Here is a 20,542-nt window from a genome sequence, read left to right as displayed (position 1 = left end):
GTTTTCTTTGGTGTGGTTAACGGTGGAATCTTTGTAGACTACAATTCTGTGGCATTTACTGTTGCATGTTTATGTGCAGCAACTGCTTTGCATAATTCTGAACACAAGGAAAGTAGAAAGTGATTTTACCTCCATAAAGACCGATCTGAAAAGCAGCACGTTACTAGGGATTTCAAAGAAAGAAGGACTGGAGAAAAACTATCCCAACACTCAAGGGAAAAACGCACAATTTCCTTTCACTGACAGCTGTGGCGAGCTACAATGAATTTATTTTATTTGAGCGCATACATGTTAAAAGGCAGAGCAACACTGTGTACTATAGAGAATTTACCTACATGAGCCCACCAAGGGCATTGCTATCAACCTGCAGCCGAGAGGTGGGAAGTTATTCAGATGTCTGAATAAGTCCTGGAATGATAAGAGATGCAGGCATATGTTGTCAAAGATAGGGCATTGCATACATGCATTCAGCCGCAGAGCTATAAAGCCCCTTGAGACACCTTCTTGTAGGGTCTCTGGGCCAGGTCTGTTCCTCAGGGAGCTGGACACGGGGCTCTGGGTCTTTAATTTCCAACTGCTGCTGCAGGTGACAACACCTCAGCACATCCCTTCATCCCTTTGTAAGTCAGGAGGCTAGTTTGAAGAATCACTTAAGAAACAAGAAGTAGCTTTTATAAAGGTTTCTGTGGAATTCACACATAAAAGTAAAATAAAACAGTCAGGAGTCTACATGTGCTGCAGGTGTATCTTGGAACAAAGGAGCTATCACTCTATCAGGCCACTTAGCTGATAGGCACCTCTCCTGTGCCCTGGCAAAACGAACGCCAAGAAACACATGCACACAGTGATGGATTTTTAAATCATTTGACGAACACTACTCCAATCTAAGTGATGGTTTGTGGTGCCATTAAGGCTGGCTTGGGTTGCTCTCCTGGGGTGGCAGGACAGCACAGGTGTAGCGCTTGGCTACCCCACACCTGGGCTCTGAACAGGGGCACCCCAGCCCCGTGGGGCAAAAAGAAAAAGGAGACAGCAAAACCCTTGCAGCAGCACTGTTGAACAGGAGGAAGGTATGCTCTGCTTCTAAATAACATGCTCCATTTGATCTGCTTAAAACTCATATTTTAGAAAACAAACTGGGAAGATAAAACAGGAGATTGTGTTTCTCTGTCTTGTAACACAAGAAGAAAATAAATTTCAACCAAACAAAATGCCAACACATGTAAAATAAAATATTCTCTATACAACATGCAATTTAGCCAATAGTAATTCATTCTCCCCCTATATCATGGAGGCCAAGAGTCCAGCTACATTCAAAAAGGACTGGACACGAGTTACCCATCTCAGTCAAACTTTGGAAAAGAACATGGACATCTCATACTTCAGTCTTGACCCAATAATTAAAGGGTAAAGCCACCACAGGCTGTCAGGATGTTCTGTTTGCCATTCAAGGTGGGGCAGGAATACTGATTTTTCCTCCGGAGCATCTTGTTGCTGGTCACCAAAATACAGAATGGAAATCGGGGTATATGGACCTGGAGCTGAACTGGCACAGAAATGCACACAACTCCTCTATTGTCAGAAGATTAATATGTGAGTGGATGAATGGGAAGGATTAAATACAGAACAAAAAAATAAGCTAGATGATTAATTGCTAGGAAAGGGAACTGATGATTTATGGAAGAGAAAATTAGTAAGAATTAGGAAACTGAAGGGAATAAGCAGGGAGTGAACTGCAGGGTGGGACCACCAGTTGTGTACAAATACAGCAGTATAGGGGAGAATGTGCCACCAGTTTTGGCTGCCCCTCTCACGTTCTCCCAGACTGGGCATGTGCGGAGCAGACACAACCGAAAAAGGCGGCATTTAGAGGTTATTGGCCAAAAATAGCCAACTTTAAAAACAAAAAGCTACAATCAGTTCCAAATAATATCCTATAACTGAAAACAAAAGAAACTGGTCTCAAGTTAATCACTGTTTCTATGCAATTTCACAGTGGGCTGGTAGCACTGTCATGCTCATGTCCTTGTAGTCCAGTGCTTTCTAGAAATTTCTAAAAATAAATGGATATTTGTTTAACCCCATTTAAATTTATTTTAGAAAGAGAGAAGTAGGAGTGGAAATGGAAGGCATTATAAGCATATTCATTTTTAATTTTGGGGTTATAACATCTCAACAGTAATCCATGCTTTTGGTCCTACACTTCTTTACTTTGCAACCACTAAGATAATCAAACTCTTCTGCAGTCAGTGGGCAACCAACAGGCACCACAAAGCAGCATAAATCTGAGCAATAATCCAGCACCTTAAAGTATATTATGATCAGCCGCTTGTTCAGTGTCTTAAATCCATTTGCTTTTGTGGGAAATGATAATATAGAGCAAAAAAAAAAAATGGTTTATACTGTGAAACCATAAAAGCACTTCACATTTTAGCATAACACCTGCTTGATTTTTTTTTAACCTAATGCCATTTATGCATCACTCACAAAAATACTTTTTTCAGTTAACAAAAAAAAAAGAAGATACAACTGACTACATCCTCTTTGGGTTACACTCATGAATGAGCTATTGTCTGCATTAGAAACAAGCACCTGGACCAATTCATGGGCATCCAGTGAAGCCTGGTGGTTTCCTTTCCAAACATTAATTTGCAAAAGACACCATCAAATCCTAGCCTGCGAGTGACCTCGCTATTAAATACAGGATTTCAGGGGTGGAAATGATGACGTGCAGGAGGCAGAGGGGCTGCCCACCATGGTGGCAGCCAACGACTGGAGGAGCCCAAAGCTCCGGCTGGCAGCAGCCGTGCGCGGGAAGGAGACTGCTCCCTCCCCCAGAGAGGTTGTTAAGACATCAAGGTAAATACTTTTCATACTTTTCCAAAGGTCCATTATGAAATACCATACCAAAGACTCATTAAGAAACAATTTTGTGCTATCTTTGGGAGATCTTGCATTTCCACACAGAGGTCTCTATGTGGGCTCATCCCCTTTACAGCCAAATACTTTCTGCACAGGTAAACAGCAGGACCTGGATTTGCACAGACACCCAGTCACAAAAGACATAGTCTGAGACTGTGGGGAGGCACTGGCATGTTTAGGTTCAAGTACAGTTGTCTTATTAAATAAAACACCAAAGAATTCAGCAGGGACACTTCCCACCACCCTTTGATTCACCCAGTCTGGCTCTCACACATCCCAGGCAGAAGCTTCCCATCCTCTAAAAGGACAAGCTCAGAAAAGCTGTCACTGTGTCACTAACAAACCCTGGGGGGCCTCAAGCTCTGTAAGAGGGCTGAGATAAAATGCATTACCATCTATGTGGCTTTCTGTGCCTATCACTCCCACCTCCCAGTGCCTCAAAACTTCTAAATTTTGCACCCTCCCCTCTGCCCCTCGGTCTTCCAGAGGAGTTTTCTTTTGGACATGAGGACACTCAGCACTGTGTTTCAGAGTGACTCCAGCAGCTCCTACTCCACTGAAGGAAGCTCCTCATAAACTTCAGAGTCAGGGTATAAGAGATACATTATCTTGATGCATTTTTCTTGCTGAGGTCCAGTTTTGCTCATTAGCCTTTTGAAGGAGCACCTTTTCATTCAACATGAGTATGCAGTTGATTTTTCTTTCCCCTATACAAATCTAGGGGAACAGCACAGGTAATCTGCCATGATGAAATTCTGCTTGAAGAGCAGTAATAAAAATTTTTGAGCCCCCAATAGGGCAGCTACAACAACAACTAAGTTGAAGTGGCCAAGAGACAAAGCAACAGAAAACTAGAAGCAATTAGCATATAATATTCAAAAAAACATTAAATCCATACTGAAGGCTCAACACAGCATCCATACAAAATGACACCGTGATGAAAAGCAGATACTCTGCATAATCAGCAACAAGGTACTTCAAATGTAGCCATCAAAACAGAGGAGACCAGTAATGTCACACTGAGAAGAGCTGGTTGCAGAACAGTCGCACTGGCAGCATAGACAGGGAGGGACAGGGCGCGAGTGCCTGTACATCACCCCATTGCCAGAAGAGGAGGTAACAGCTACACACAGCCCTTCAGCTTTGCCCAGCCAGCAACTGCATCTGCTGCTGCCAGGTACTTACAACTTCGGGAAGTACCTTCCCCCTAAAGAAACATCTCTTGGTAACAGCAGGAGAACCACAGCACCTGATCAGTGTGCCCTCTCCCTGTGCTAGCTCTGTCTTGACCCAAGCATGCACCAACGCTGGCCTCTCTTCTGGCACCTCCCAAAGTCACCCTCCTCGCTGGCTTCCTTCAAAGTGCGACATCACAGTCCAGCTCCCCTTTGTCCCCGGACCAGCACCATCTTCTTAGGCTCCCAGTAGGCTTAGCCAGAGTTCAGACTTAACTCCAGGTCTTCCAGGGCACAGAGGAATAACTCAGACGTATTGATAGACTTTATGTGGGCTCTAGAAACCAAATTCAACAAGTACCAGACACATGTGTAGCCAGACAAAATGGCAGTTCCCTACATGCTCTACCCTCTCAGCTGATGCAGAGTGGGGTACAGTAAGTACTCTTTAGATATCACTCGCTGGTCCAGAACCACAGGGCTCATCTTCTGTGTCAGGGATCACCGCCATCTGCCGTGTGTGCCCAACTTCTCGCTGCAATGAGGTCCTGTTCACTATAGATCACACCTCACAGCTCCTCACTGGACTTGTGCAAGTCTTACACATTCTCCCAGAGCCTCTGTGAGCTGTAGACTGCCTATTTATGCTACAAGGGAAATGTGAGGAGCTCATCAGCTGCATTTAAAAGAGACAGCAAGAAGCCTGATGATAATGAAGCACCAAGGTTTTCTGTCTCAAATTTAGGCAGAATCTCAAGATGACAAAGAAATCATCTGCCCCATCACAGATGCAGATGCCAAAAAAGCCTTTCCCTTTGTTTTTCTCCTATGTTATTATTTCCAAGAGGATGAATTTTTTTTTTTTTTTTAAACTGAATTGTCACAGGTTTCAAAGTACCACCTCACAGTGTGAGGTCTGGTAAACTCCAATGAAAATGGCTGATTAATTTCAGACATCTTTGTTCTTTTGTTCTTATGTTTGACATTCACACTTTGAAACCTGAAAATGTTGGAATGCAATTGCTATTCTTGCATGATAAAGGCTAACACAGACCTGAAATACTACAGGGGTTACACACAACATGCAGAGCTTTATTACTTTATTGTATCAAGCCATGAAGTCATTACCTGAAGAAAATAAATTCCTACATGGTAGTTACTACAGAATAATAATATAATTTTCACCAAGGAAAAAGTATGTTCTCCCTGGACTTATAAAATTACCTTTTAATATTACAGCATTTGTCTTCTTTGGAGGGATAAGCAACATCAACAAAGGAAAAAAAAAAAACAAAACAAAACAAAACAACAAAAACCAAACCACAACCAAACAGAAATCTGAAGTAATGTGCAGAGTCCTCTGGAAGGCAGGGATGTGCCTGGGCATCCCCTTCAGCCTACATAGCGCAGGAGCTCTCTGCAGCCCAGTTTCAGACCTCGTTTTATCTGTTGGCCATTATCCAGCCCAGCTACATAGAGTTAAATCCCGAAGGATGTGGAACAAGCGTTTGTGTCATTGATTCTGCTACGTGAGGGTAATTTGTCCTGAACCAGGTTTTGAATTTGTCTGGAAGCAGGCACTGAGCACGGTTTTCCAGGTTAACACCAAATTTGTGACGAATCATAGAACAGTTTTGAGTCGGTAGGGACCTTCAAATCTCATCTAGTCCAACCCCCTGCAATGAGCAGGGACATCTGCAACTAGATCAGGTTGCTCAGAGCCCTGTCCAGCTTGGTCCTGAATGTCTCTACAGACGAGGCATCTACCACCTCTCTGGGCAACCTGTGCCAGTGTTTCATCACCCTCATTGTAAAAAATTTCTTCCTCATGTCTAGCCTGATCATGCTAAGCGGCGAGGCCTTCCTTTCCTGGCAGGCTTTTCAGGGGAGGCCCGGGCCTGGTAGGCACAAAGTGGTGTGATGGAGCTCAAAGACAGCATCCCCTACCCCAGGGCATGCGCACAGGGAGGACACAGGGAGGCGAGGATGCAGGGATGTGCATACACACATGCCCACAACAGAGCTCACCCTGCAAGCCCAGCATGTGCAGATCCTGGGCACAGCTCATTTCTCAGACTGACTAAAACAAACAGGTTTGTGCTCGTATTTACTGAAATGCTCGTGTACTTCACCCCTGCTTGTCTCACTCTGCTTGCTCTGAAGAGTCGGCTGCAGGTGTCCCTGAAGAGCCAGCCATCCCCAGGCAGCTCTGGTGGCCCCGTGGCCGCTGGTGGCCTGGCCTTCCCTCCACCCACGCAGGGGCTCTCCTGACCCCATCCTCACTGGCTAACGCTCCTCCCTTCCCATCTCCATCAGAGCAGACATACATCACGCCACCCTGCTTAGGGCTTCTCCTCTCCAAAGCCGGTCGTAAGGAGCAACTAATCCTCCCTAAGCCCCGGGAAGGCAAGCAGCCTCCATTTTACACATACAGAAATGGAAGAAGGGGTGAATAAGTTCAGCCTGTTTGTTTCTGCAGATCACCGAAGATCAAGCACAGCACTGGTAAGCATTTTAACTTAAGCTCTTAAGCAATACCGGGTAACCTACCAAATAAACATAACAAGCAGGTGTTGAATGTTTGTGATATATTTGCTTATGTGACACAGTTTTACTGTGGGCAGTTTCTCTGGGTATGTTCATTGCTCTGTAAGCTTGTGTGTACATGCTTGTGGCTGTATTCTCTCCTCTAATCTTCAACCTAATTTCAGCCAAAGAATTGACCAGAGGCAATAGGAGCAATCCACACAGCCTTGTGAGCTTCCTTCTGAAATCTCTGCGTGGACTACATGAGCCACGCTTCCCATTCTCTCAGCCTCATCACTATACAGGAAAGGCAGGAACACAAACAAAAGCTGGAGAATGCCATTTGCAGAAACCATGAGGTAGCCAGCTGCAAACCTTTCTGGCACAGGAACTCATCAGCATCACCACTGGACATCCCATGGATTACCTGCCCTCTGGGCTTCTCACACGCGTGGTCATTACATAAGGTCATATGGTCCGACACGTGTATTCCTCGAAGTGATGGGCTCCCTGGACTCCATCCAGAGGATCAAGGAGAGCTTTGAGAGAACACTGCTGTTCAGTCGGTTATATCCTGTTTGGACACTTGACAGGGATGACCCTACTCTTTTAGGACGTCGGAGACCTCAGTGGAATTAATTCATTAATGCAGTGGAACTCTACACCCATGTTACATGTTGTGGGAGAATGATCTCCAGTGCCAATGCTGGTAGGTATTATCCAAACAGAATATAAAACTGGCTTTAAAAATACATAAACCTTTTAAAACCACTTCATAATGTTAAGATTTTAAAGTGACTGAAATAAATGTTATCTGCTAACAACAACATTTAAAGTGGGTGGCAATTCTGATTCTAGCATACTTAGGCTTTGCAGCAGAACAAAACTATCATAAATTGGTTAAAAATCACGGCACTACGCAGTTGACACCCACGTATGTTATACTGGTGCCCAAGAACAAATTATATGTGTATAATGTATCTCAGTATGCTCCATGATTATCGCTGTTAAGAATAATGCAAAGTACTTAAAATCTAAAGAAGTCTAATGCACTTGAAAAAAAGATGTAAGCCTCTTGCACACACACATATTCCTCTACATTCTCTACAAGACTGCTATTGTTTACTAAAACATTATTTGAATAGATAGCAAAAGATCAACAGGAGATCATCAAATAAGAGAACATAAATGAAAGTATATTTATAACTATTATGTCCTCCAGTCCTTTTCCCTACATTCTTATTGTAATACATACACTGAAAAAGGAAAACAAATGTTTTTCATAAATGATACATGGACATACAAATACCACTTGAAACACAAAATCTTAAGCTATTAGACATGGTCTCTGAATAACAGCGATTCCTTTGAATATTCCAGGTGAATGCAGTAACAGAAAACCAACTAACAAAATCACCCTGGTCAGAAGCAACTGTGTTCAAAAGCAATAAATACTGCTGGTGTGAAAGAGCGGTACATCATAAAAAACGTGCATCTGTGTTTTGCAAAGAATGAAGTGCTATCTGACTCCTCACCTGTAGCTCTACGATACCGTTATTCTGACTGACAAACTCATCTGATTTCCAATCTGAAGTTTGCTCTATCTCAGTCTGCAGAACCACAGAGATGCTTCTCCCATGAAAAATTAAAACTAGGTTGCTGCTGACACTTGGCTAGTAAACTAACAGCCTCTTCATTATTTGTTTTCCTTCCATAAAACACACTCCACCAAGTGCTGCTGCCAGTAAATTTCTGGGTGTTTTAACTACCTGAAAACACATTAGTAAAATAAACGAAGGTGAAATGGCATTTCAGATGTTGGTTTCCCTGGGGTTCTTTCTGCCACAGAGGAAAATTTCACCATGAAAAAAAGAAACTCCACATGAGAAATAAACTTCGACAGGAAAAAACAAATCTTTCAGTTTATGAGGGTAATCATTAGCTTTCATAATCCCAAATTCTCTGGTTAAACAAGACAGTCAAGAGAAAGCATAGACAAAACCAGATACTCATTGGGATAAAGAAAAGGAAAGGAAAGAAAAATAATATTTTAAGACGACTTTATTAAATGCATACAAAAACCCTTTTCTCAAAGCCTACCATGTACATTCCCTGCATTTATTTTCCCACATTAAGCAGATAATTTCCCAAACACCGTTGAAAAAGGGAACACAAATTCCAGGCATTATTAATGATCACAGACTACATCTCCTAACTGCAATCATTCTAGACTGAACTTCACGTAGTAAACACTGCATTCCATGGACTGATGAGCCAGCTTTCACATAAACATGCTTGCTTAAATACCAAGTATTAACACCCTATGGCAATCTGAGTCCATGCACAGTGACTCAGTGGCATTATGCTGAGAGTAACAATAAGTGGGCAGTCATGCAGATTTGTAACTTATTGGTTTAAGCATGAAATTAAACAAGAAAGAAAAATTAACAAAAACTATTACATTTTAGACCAGACTGTGTACAAAATATGAGTTAGTATTATAAACACAACATAATCTCATTTAAAGAGACTGTACCACACATAGGTTTTACAAATATTTACAGACATTAATCTTGTTAAGTTGATTTCCAGAGTTTTATTCAGTAACAGGATTGATTGGCTGGAGAAACACAGGCTCAGACAAAAAAATAGCTGAAAGCTCTATTTTTGTCAGAATGATAGATTCTTTTCTTAAGTAACTTGTTTTGTTGCCTTTTGTTCCAAGACTACAAACACTATTAGCAGTTCTCCAACTGGCAAGAGCGGCTGAGATGTTTTGTCTTCACCATTCTGGATTCCTTTTTGTTTTCTTACCCAGTCCAAGAGCCAAGGAAGAAGCAACAACTTCAATTTCCCTTCCCTGTCAGATCACCTTTCTTTTGCCCACAACTGGATCTCGCCTTCAACGCAGCACATGTTATATCTGCACCGTGGGCTCACACTTGCTCTGATAAGACATGGGTTGCAGATCCTGATAAGAGAACTATTGCAACCTACATGAGTTTACATATCTGACACCACCAACATTAATATCCAGTTCCCTCTTGTTTATTTGCATCTCATCATCGCTGACTTCCCACAGCCAAGACTCCGTACAGCTTTCATGTGGCTGGCTATTTCTGTTTGCACCCAGAGGTCATTCCATATGCTGCTCGTAGAAGGGATACTGCTTTCTTCTGTGACTTCAGGCAGCTTTTAGGAAACACAGATTTCCTGCCCCATTTCCAACTAAAGGCAAAGGTCAGTGAGTCTAACAATGAAGGACAGTGTTGTAGCTTGATATTTTAGCAGTAGAAAATTTACCCACAGAAGCAAAAAGGACAATGGCTATATAAAATTCCATGCGCAGTGTCCAAAACATGTCCTGTCCAAAACATGCACTTGTAGCCCAAGCAAGGATTTGTACCCACTAGAACAATGCTACTATGCATAGGTTTTTCCAGAAAGATGGTATATTACCAAGCAAAGGTCCAATATATTAAAATGGCTACATATGGGGTTTGTTTGTTGTTTTGTTTTGTTTTCCAAGAAATGAAAAGTACAATATACGCAACAGAAACAAAATAGGGTACAGTCCTTGCTTGACTCAACAGCTAATGGTCACATTCATGCTTTACTTCCATGTTATGACCTGCTCCAAACTCTCTGCTGTCCCCTTGACCTACCAGAAGCATTATACTGGAGGGAGGATTTCTTTACATAAACGTATCTAGGCCAGTTATCCTCCTCTTTTCACTGGCCTACGCCGGATGTACCTTCCTCGTATTCAGGATCCAAGAGGAAACATATTGAAACAACTTTACCCTAAGTTATTCAGAGCAGTATAATACTGTCCATATTTATGAGCAGGTGACTTTCAAGCAACGCCCTTGCCAGGCAAATAATCACTAAAAAAAAAACCACACTGAAAATAATTTCATTATTTGGGTCAGAGCTTGAAAGCATGATCTTAGCTGTCCCATACATGAATGTCAGCTTTTCTGCTAATGTTCACTGTAATTCTTCTACTCCATTTGGAAGAGATGGGGCCCTAAATCTGGACAGATCAATGCAGTCTATCTATGACCCTGTCAATCAACGGCAAGCCCCTTACAGATTTCACTGGATACAGCCTAGTAGGAAGATGCAATGCACTGCATTTAGTTTTGCTGATTTTCATTTCTGTAGAAGCTAAGTGCTCCCCACACAGTGGTACTTTTTACTTACACACTTCTTTAAAAGACTTCCAAATGCATAATTCAGAGGAAATAGTGAAAATGTTTAATAGAAACTGTATGATAATAGTTTATAATGTACACAAGAAAATGTCTTCTCAGAGCATACTGATGCTTCATCCCCCCATCAGCTTCAGACAACAGAGCTACAGACACTTCAGGGCAAGGTTCAAGAAGGCAAACACTGCTCAATCACAGGAAAACCTACCCCATCCTGTCTCTTCTGTTCCCCTCATCCTGCTAGAAACCAAGCTCTCATGAGTATGCTTATGGCCCAGAGCACCAAGCTGTCAGCAAGAGCCTCACTCCTTTGGGTTACTCACTGGGATGCTTCCTCCATAAAAATGAAGCTGAGCCACTTTCTCTGCCCCAGATGTTTAAGCACGCTTCATTCTGCAGCCTCTGTGATGAGCTCATGCACGTGACAGAACTCACCATGTTGGGTGCTCACCACAGCACTTCCCAAACTAGTCAAGCATGGGGTGGAACAGGGACATATGCAGAATAGAAATCCAGCTGCTTTTCCTGAATGCTTTCAGCAAAATTAAAACCCTCCATCTACTCGCTTACTTCCTCCATTTAGGCACAATTAGTTAAATGGTACACACCACTGTAGAAAACAGGTGTGTTGCACCCAGGGGTTAGAGAAAAACAAAAAATATTTACTACATAGATAGACCGTACATATATATATATGTATATGCATATATACATATATATAGCTATATGTAAGTAAAACAGACCAGTATAGACCAAACTTGCTCAGGCATCAACAGGCAAGAAGGAAGAGCTAGGAATGAACAGGGAAACTTCTACTGTTGCCTCTTCAGCTGGGCAAAAGCAAGAAGAAGGGCCTCCAGCAGGTCGATCAGATGACTTTTGCCTACTCTCCAAGTAAGGAGAGAGGCAGGAAAAGAAGCATAAACTGTACTGCTAGAAAAGCAAAAGCATGCTCTACTCATGCTCCACTCCTTGGAGAGCTGTCATCTGACTTGCAGCACACAATTATTAACTTCTGGTTGTTAACAGACATGCTCCAGTCCTCTGTACCCATGTTTCCTGTCTAGCCCTTCCGCACCTTGGTCAAAGTGGCAGAAGAAACAACAGGAATGGTTGCACAGCGGCTGTAAAGCACCTAGGACTCCTTCACTGCACCTCACAACTGGGAGTCCCTTCTCCAGCCTAGGTGAGCCACTGCAGGGTGGTGGTACAGGTTCCCTGAACCACTGCAGGGCCTGCCAAAGTCAGCCTCCATTCCAGCACAGCTTCCTCTGCCCCAGGGAAATCATTTTCTCTACACTGATTCACTGATTTGCAGCTGGTTAAATACTCCCCCCACCTCCTTGGTGAGTGCGCGCACATACGCATTCACAAGCACATGGTCTGCAGCTGGAAGGAGAAACCCCAGGGGAGGCAGAGCTATTGATGTGCCATGTATGGCCGGCCACCCACTGAGAAAGCTCCCATATTAAAGGATAAATTGCTTATCTTTAGTATCAGATGTTCTTCACATTGTCTTAGATAAAGGATCAGTCCCAAATCCTAAGCCAAACCCCTCTCTATCCATAAAAATCACACATCCATAAAGGAAAAGAACTCTGATTGCAACATATTGTGCTGCTTGGTCCATACAGTGGTTTCCCCCCAGCTTGCTGTCTTCCACATGTAAATGCCAGGAACCATGGGATTCTCCTTGGGATTCTCTTCTTTTGAGGACAGAGAAAGGCAACTGAAGAGTTCTTCCTATGGCCTTTGTTTTGGTGTTGGTCAGGTCTACGCAGCTGGGACCACCAGAGCCCTGTGCATGGCGGCCAGCCTGGGCTGCAAACCTGGCTCCCCCTGAACAGTACTGTGGCTGGACTCCTCCAGTACCCAAATTCACCTGTTCTCAGTTAGGCTGGCAATCGCAGTGTAACGCTACCCCCATCTTACCTGGATCCTGTTCTCAAGCTGAAGGTGATGGCTTTATGTACTGTAGGAATTGTTCTGTGCCAAAGCGGAAAACAAAAGAAGCAATGGTAGGAATGGGACAGCAGTGCTAAGCTACTTAGATGGTGGACTCCAAGGACAGCACACTGGCCCACATCCTCACAGCCAAGAAGAGACCTGCTGGTTGAAGGCAGATTTTTGCATCTCAGGAGACTACTGATGAGAATGCCAACAAGAGAAAAATTAAATAAAAAGCTAGGTCACTGAGACTACTAAATGGCAAGAGGCACAAGGAACATATGTAGAAAGGCTCATTAATTATAAAATACCCTTATCATTCCCTCTTGCTCCTTGCAGTGGGGATCCAAGATAAACACTGGAGTTTTAATCTCTTTTCAAGAAATTACACCAAACGACATGAATTCTTGATTTCTCCATGTTTGGGTTTCTAGGCGATAAGATTTTAATAAAACTCTATTCCATGTCAGGTACCAGTTTTAAAATGGAAGTCAGACCTCCTTGACATCTGAAGGTGGGAGGTCTGAGATACTGCACATGACCAAATAAATCTACTTCTCTGAAGACACTGTGGGATTTCCCCCAACTTATATAAGAAGCGGCTGTTTCTTTTTTGTTGTTGGTAGTTGCATGTTTTTAACGTAAAAGCACTCCCCCTTCTCCAGAAAATGTTCCCAGGGTATCCTGGCATCCTGAGAGTAAGCTTTGTGTGGCATCTTGTTTGAAGGGAAAACCAAAGTTGTCTCCTACAGAGAACTGAAGAGACTCCACAGTCAGGGTCCTCCCAGAGAAGATCAGCAACACACACCAAGGGGAAAGCAGAGGCCAGGAGCTCAGAACTGACCTCAGAATTTTCAGTCTTCCTACCTAATAACAACTGTTATGCTAGCACAATAAATGTCTGCAAGTCTGAGATGTAAAAATAAAGTCCTACAATTAAATGCTAAAGTAAGCTTATGGCAGGCAACCTAAAAAGGAGGACCCAGCTACATCAGATTTTTGGACAACTGCTCAAAGTGGGCAGTTTCTTACATAAGGTCATTTTTAAGGTATGACTGTCATACAAGGATGTAAGAACAGTTTTCTCACTCTCTTTTGCCCTTAATGGAGACTTCACAAAGAATACCATTTTCCCCAAGGAGCAAATGGCATTGCTGCACACTAAGAAGAAAAGAGAACACTGAAGGGTACAGGGCTCACTGCCTGTATCTGCAGCAATGCCAGCTCAACATATTCCCACCTTCTCCTGTCTGTTTGATCCTATTTCTCCTCTACCACAATTCACTGGCCCATTACTTTTTTCACTTTAAACTGTTGTAGCTTTGTTTATGAGCAACACAGTGAAATGGCTGCATTTGAACTACCTTTTTAAAAAATTGTCTTTTTTTTTTTTTTGTCTAACCCAAATGCTTCATTGATAGGGGTTTTATTGGAGTCAAAGAATCATAGACTCATTTAGGTTGGAAAAGACCTTTAAGATCATAGAGTCCAACTGTAAAGCTAACACTGTCAAGCCCACCACTAAACCATGTCCCTAAGCACCACATCTACACATCTTTCAAACACCTCCAGGGATGGTGACTCCACCACTTCCCTAGGCAGCCTGTTCTAGTGCCTGACAACCCTTTCAGTGAAGAAATGTTTCCTAATGTCCAATCGAAACCTTCCCTGGTGCAACTTGAAGCCATTTCCTCTCATCCTGTCACTTGTTACTTGGCAGAAGAGACCAACACCCTCCATGCTGCAACCTCCTTTCGGGTAGCTGTAGACAGCGACAAGGTCTCCCCTCAGCCCCCTTTTCTCTAGACAACCCCAGTTCCCTCAGCTGCTCCTCATAACACTTGTGCTCCAGATCCCTCACCAGCTTCATCGCCCTCCTCTGAACTCTCTACATCTACAGCACCTCTATGTCTTTCTTGTAGTGAGGGGCCCAAACTGAACACAGTGTTTGAGGTGCAGCCTCACCAGTGCTGAGCACAGGGGGATGATCATGTCCCTAGTCCTGCTATTAATAGCTATTACGGTGCAGGTGGATGCACAGTACATGGTTGTAGAGAGGAGAGGCTGAAACCAGAAGCCTTGAGATGGAAAACTTCACAGTCCTCTGGAAAAGCCTCATGTGAGCCCACACTTTCAGCTTATGTTACCACCTATAGATGACTGCAGAGTCATGAGCACAAATACAGCTGCCCTACCTATGGCTTTCCAGCAGCAGGTATGACGGTGACACAGTCATGTTCAGGTGCCACCAGAAGAGCAAGGTGTGTGATGCTCTTACCTCTGTCTGCTGCCGTAGTAACCTACAGACCAGCATTGTCTGATCACAGAGGCACGGAGAAAAGACATAGAAAGGGCCTTTCTTTCCCTGCTGGAAACCTACAGAATAACCACCTCATGAAGGGCACCACAGAAGCTTTGCACACTCACTGCTGGTGTCTACACAGCTTCTGGCTCCTGGTGCCCTGTCCACATGTATTTCACACAGGGCAAAGGGGATACTCCTATTTCAGTGACGAGTTCAGTCATCAACACAGGCACATTCTCTGTGCATCATAAGCCTCCTCTCTATCTGCTGAGCACAACTGGGAGGGGAGGGAGTAAAGGGAGGAAGATATTGTGCATTTATGTTTCCTTTAATTCAGCAAGAAAAAGAGATCAAACATTCATTTATTCTGTGTTCCAGGACACTTCTCCTAGACACTATATATAGTTTCTCAGATGCCAGCATCTCTCTCACCTACATATTCATACTAATCCATATAAAACTATGAGTCATTACACAAAGTTCCATCCAGAAGAGTAAGCCATTCATCCTTCGGGGGAGGAGGAGGAGAAGGGAAATTAAGAGCTGTTTCCAATTTAATTGGCAGACTTTACATTTTTGTTCTGCTTCCACTGGAAAGTGTGGTGCTAATTTTTCTGCCACAGCTTGCAATCACACAGAGATCTCGATCTGTTTCATTTATGTCTACCAGTAGGACCTCTAGAAAAAATGAAAATACATTACAATTGTGTTTTAATTAGAATGAAAGTTCCATGTGCTGAGCTAAATACTTGTTTTGGGGATTTAAATGTTTTAAAACTTCTTGCAACTGTTAGGTCTCTTTCACCAAACGGATGGTAAAATGTAAGCGTTTAAATGGCACATGGTAACTCTCACACCAACTGCTCAAGCCTTGGTGGTGTGCCTTGAAAGTGTGATACCTTCTGAACTCATTTTGAAAGGGGGAGAGAAATAACATGGATTCATTTACATTGCTCTGCAGCATACCCTCTCCTTTTGCTTTCATACAATAAAGCACATGTATGCCCCACCCTATCTTCTTACTGTATCTTCTAGTCAAAAACATGTTTTCCCGTATGCAAGCAGCTCTTTTTTTGGGTAGAGTTAATTTTGAAATGAGGTTGCATAGAAAGCAGCAGCTTGGAAGAGCTATGTGTTTTAATTGCTGCATTACCTATTCTGACACAGGAGTTTTAATTTTCTGATCCCCTTTCCAACGTGACAGAGGACAGGGCTTTGACTGTCTTCTCCCTTTTACTCTTCGTGCAATTTCTGGGTTTCTTTTTCCTCAGCTGCTTCTTGGCTTTGCACCAACTTCTGTCTCGTTTTCTAATCCAACGATTCCAGCCTGGCAGCTGCACATGACATTTATGACTATTTCAACTCAACCTCCCTCACCTTGTTCCCTTTTGCAACAGCCCCTAAACCAGGGTGGCAAGTCTTTGCTTCCTGAGCAATTTAGGGGCCATTCTCATGGACTGCATCATCCAAGAGGTGCAGGGCTCTACTGGTGCAGAGACCATCTATTACCCTGGTGGCACTGAGATGGGTGAAGTCCCCAGGAGCTGCCAAGCCCCCAGGACCAAGAACAAGGCAGCTCCAAGGTAGCACTGAGCAGCAAATCATGCAGAGAAGGACTGGCACCTTCTACCTGAGCTGCTCCTGGAGTTCTTGCAGTAATCACTCAAGGAGGGACACCCAGAGGATCTCACCCATAGGAGGATTTCAGTGAGCAGACTGCAAGGTTACAAAACCCAGCCACCTCAATTCCAAGGCAAATAATACACAAGAAACAACATCTTGGCAGTCTTTCTGCAGGAGATGAACTTACTGCTGTAAGACTTTAATGACCATCTCTGAAATTAAATCAATTTAATTCTGTATAACTTTGCTAACAATTCACATATCTTGCTACATCTTTACCGGGGCATTAGACTTCCATGCAGTTATTCCTTTTCAAACCATGTATCAAGCCTTAACACTTCCACAATGGTTATCTATCAACACTTTCAAAAGTGTCAAACTCACAACCTAGAAATACTGTTGGGTCCTGTTGCTGCAGTCCCAATCAACAAAGAGATAGGAGACAGCACAAATATCAGAAAGACTGCTCTACACCTCCGCTTGATATTTAATAGCTACATTTGACATCTCAATTTGCAGGAGGTCACCAGGAACACAGCATTTGGAGTTCGAGTCAACCATGAGATATTCCAGGTACCTCAGTGGGGAAAACACTTTCCTTCCATACGAAGAGCAGGTAAACTCCATCCCGCTCTGTAGTGGAACAGGACATGAAATGAAATAAGGGGTAATCAGTAGGTACTAAAGCTGCACAATGTGCTAAGAAAAAAGGCTGTCACATCCATTAGATGTACATGTAAGTATACGTCCACTGCCTTCCACTCCCACCTCCTCCCCATGCTAACGTGTAGTTTTTTCTTCACCATTAGCATGACAGCAGTGTAACTTGGTAGTTACATCTGAAATGCAAGGGAATATGAGCACACATGCAATACACTCAACAAATATCTGAGGCATCAAGCAGCACCTGCACAGTTAATGAAAACTAACAGGTCCTCAAGTAAAGATTTCAAAGTTACAAGGAAACAAATCCGTACTTGCAAATTTAACACCAAACTTTTTGGGGTACAGTTGAAGACGACAGGCACCTTGTCTAAAGAGAGTAAGAATCTCTTCACATACTGTGGGTATAAAGCTCCCTTTTTATTTAGTTGTAAGGCTTGCCAACAGTTTGTATTAGATGTTTAGACCTTGAAGGCCATGAAATTGTTTAATCTCAAAAAAACCATCTTTGAAAGGCAAAAAATGCATACTCACAGCTAACAAGTAACAATCAGTGAAAACTTTTTCTTTTAAAATAAAGTTATGCTTCTTGCCTTCTAAAAGTTGCTGAAACTTCTGAAGGCAGAAAAGGCCATGGCAAAAAAAAAAAAATTAAATGCAATGCTAGATAATTTTAAACACTTCACATACTAAAAAAGGGCATATTAAACCACAACCTTAGTCATAAACCTCCAACAGCAAATCAGTGAGAGCAAAGATGAAGCACCGCAGGCACGACCTTCTGCCGCCGGGCTGTCGGCGAGGCAGCGGCTCGGAGCACACGACAACACGCGCCATCGGAGGATGTGGGTGTCGTTCCTCGCCCCAAGCATCTCCTCCTCCACCCCCCACCCTCCCCGACCACCTGTAGCAGCCTCGAAGGAAGCAGACGCGCTCCCACATACTTTCCAGCGCCACCGCACCCGCCGCAAAGTGCGCAGGCAGCCACGGGCACACGTGTGAAAAATACACACATGGAGCATCAGCAGCGAGTCTTTCTGCAATGATTAACCTACTTTGCAGGCAGACGGGCTTGCTTTCTTTTTTTCTTAATTTAAAAAACAAACCAGAAAAGCAGCCCAAGGGGGAAGAGAGACCCCTGCATCCCATTCGTGCCCTTTCCCTTTCTCCCCCTCTCGCACACCTACCCACACCTACACAGCACTGGAAAAAGGCTGTAAGCAGGGCATTGCCACTAGCACCTCCCGGGTATTTGGAGCTGTGGTTTTGACATTAAACAACCAGCAAAGAAATTTCGCCCTTTTGACCAGAATTTTCCATAAGCAATTGACCACGGGTTAGGAAAATTAAAAAAAAGAGAGAGAAACGTCTAAATTTCCTCTTGTGCTCAGATGTTGAGATCACTTCTCCGTGATAAGCTAAAATTAGGGCAAAAAGGGCACATGCCAAATGCCTTGAGAAAAGGTGCCGGGTGGCAGGGACCATGCTGCTGGGGACACCAAGAGCCAGTGTCTGGCAGCAGGACCTGGCTGAGGGGGGAGTCCTCCTTGCAGGCACCAGAATAGCACCCTGCTTCCACCAGCTTCAGATACGTTGCTATTGGTATCTATTCATCAGCTGTCAGACCTTAAAAAAAAATATATATATATGCAATCTCCCGTGCAATTTAAAAACAACAAAAAAAGCAGCCACAGAAAAGGTTTTACCCCCATAAACCCCAAATAAGAAAGGAGCAAAATGGAACAAGTGGGACTTGGGGAAGGAAGAGGTGCAGGATCTCTGCCATTAGGAAAGCAACTCTCTTTCCAAGGGTCCCTTGGAAACTCCTGGGGTGCTTTGCGTATTCTGCAACAACGATTTTTCCCTCCTCGAGCCGTTTCAGCCTCACCAATACACCAGGGGAGGGGTTAAAAACAAACACTGAAAAAAGCTATTTGTAAACTGTTTCACCCCAGTGATCATTTCAACTCGCGGTTTCTCTAACCGCCTGAGCAGTGCACCTGCAGAGCAAGTCAGGGCAGGAGACACCCCTCTATAAATACCCTCACCTGGCTGCACCTCCTCGGCACCTCTCTGAGCAGGAGGACAACAGTGGTGTGCCTGTCCTCATGGGAATGTCCTAAACTTTACAGTCAGGTGACAAACGGAAAGTATGCATGGGGGGGATGTGGGGGGGAAAGGAGAAAACAAAACAAAAATCCCTCAGATAAAAACATCCTGAATACAAGTTCAGCTTTGCAACAGTCAACACTGCCCTCTTATCTGGGTTTCAACAACTACAACATCTCAGGTGCCTGGTCATCTCTCCTTCAGCCCATAGTCAACCAACCAAAGCAAGCAGCTGTGCCAGGTGCTAGAGCAAGTACAGCCATAAATCCTGCAGCCTCCCCTGCGCCATCCAGATGCCCTGAAACCTGAAGTGCCAAACCCAGCGATTAAGCGATCCCTGAACACTGCACAGCCCTGTGAAAGGCAGGTGTCTGTCTCCTCCAGCATCAGTTCAGCACTCAAGGTCTGTCACCTGGCACTGACCATCAGAGATCAAGAGCAAAAGGGTGGAAGCAAAGGCATTCCTTGCAGTTTTGGTTTACTTACAATCCAGTGAAACAGCATCAATTCCCACCTCTGGGCAGATTACTTCCTTAAAAAAAAAATCCAAACCAACTTCAGGCAGTAAATCGGCCATTGCTTGAGCCACACATGCACAGAGCGCACCAAACCACCCTGATAGCTGCAACCCCAACCTCAGCCCCTGCTCATCTCCTCCCCTCACCCCAAAACTACCAAGGTGGTAAGCTGCTTCATAATGCTCTGAAAGTTTAAACCAGACGCTTAAAAGCAATGCTGGTGTGGGCACAGACACCCTATGTAGGGTGGGGTAGAGCAGGGGGTAGCTGATGGCCCTGCTGACCGGGCACCTACCAGCAGATCCCTCTCACTGAGAATGGGGGAGTCAGCGGCACAGTCCCCAGCACCACCAACCACACTGGGCAGCAGGGCGGCCTCCATCAGGTCAGTGCCTCCTAGGAAGGTGGAAATTTTGATTTTGGAAAACAAGAGAGGAATTTCATAATGTGCTGATCTTAGAGTATCTTAAGCTATTCAAGTACAACTTCCAAGTCCCTCTGTAGGCAATCCTACTTGGTTTATTTTTTTTGTTTGTTTGA

General features: G+C 43.8%; 1 protein-coding gene and 1 long non-coding RNA gene across 4 annotated transcripts in view; one reads left to right on the top strand and one right to left on the bottom strand.

The window, feature by feature from the left end:
• Positions 1 to 20,542, bottom strand: part of BACH2 (BTB domain and CNC homolog 2) — a 192,508-nt gene that overhangs the window by 160,067 nt on the left and 11,899 nt on the right. The gene's annotated exons all lie outside the window — the stretch shown is intronic.
• LOC139827752 (uncharacterized) lies at positions 6,485 to 8,291 on the top strand. The gene is made up of 3 exons (XR_011738675.1): positions 6,485 to 6,602; positions 6,809 to 7,332; positions 8,004 to 8,291. It is a non-coding gene; the product is annotated as an uncharacterized lncRNA (long non-coding RNA).

The sequence above is a fragment of the Patagioenas fasciata genome, chromosome 3 (assembly GCF_037038585.1).
Source record: "Patagioenas fasciata isolate bPatFas1 chromosome 3, bPatFas1.hap1, whole genome shotgun sequence".
Classification (NCBI taxonomy): Eukaryota; Metazoa; Chordata; class Aves; order Columbiformes; family Columbidae; genus Patagioenas; species Patagioenas fasciata.
The sequence above is the reverse complement of the archived record's forward strand: the minus strand, read 5'-3'. Positions and strand labels throughout refer to the sequence as shown.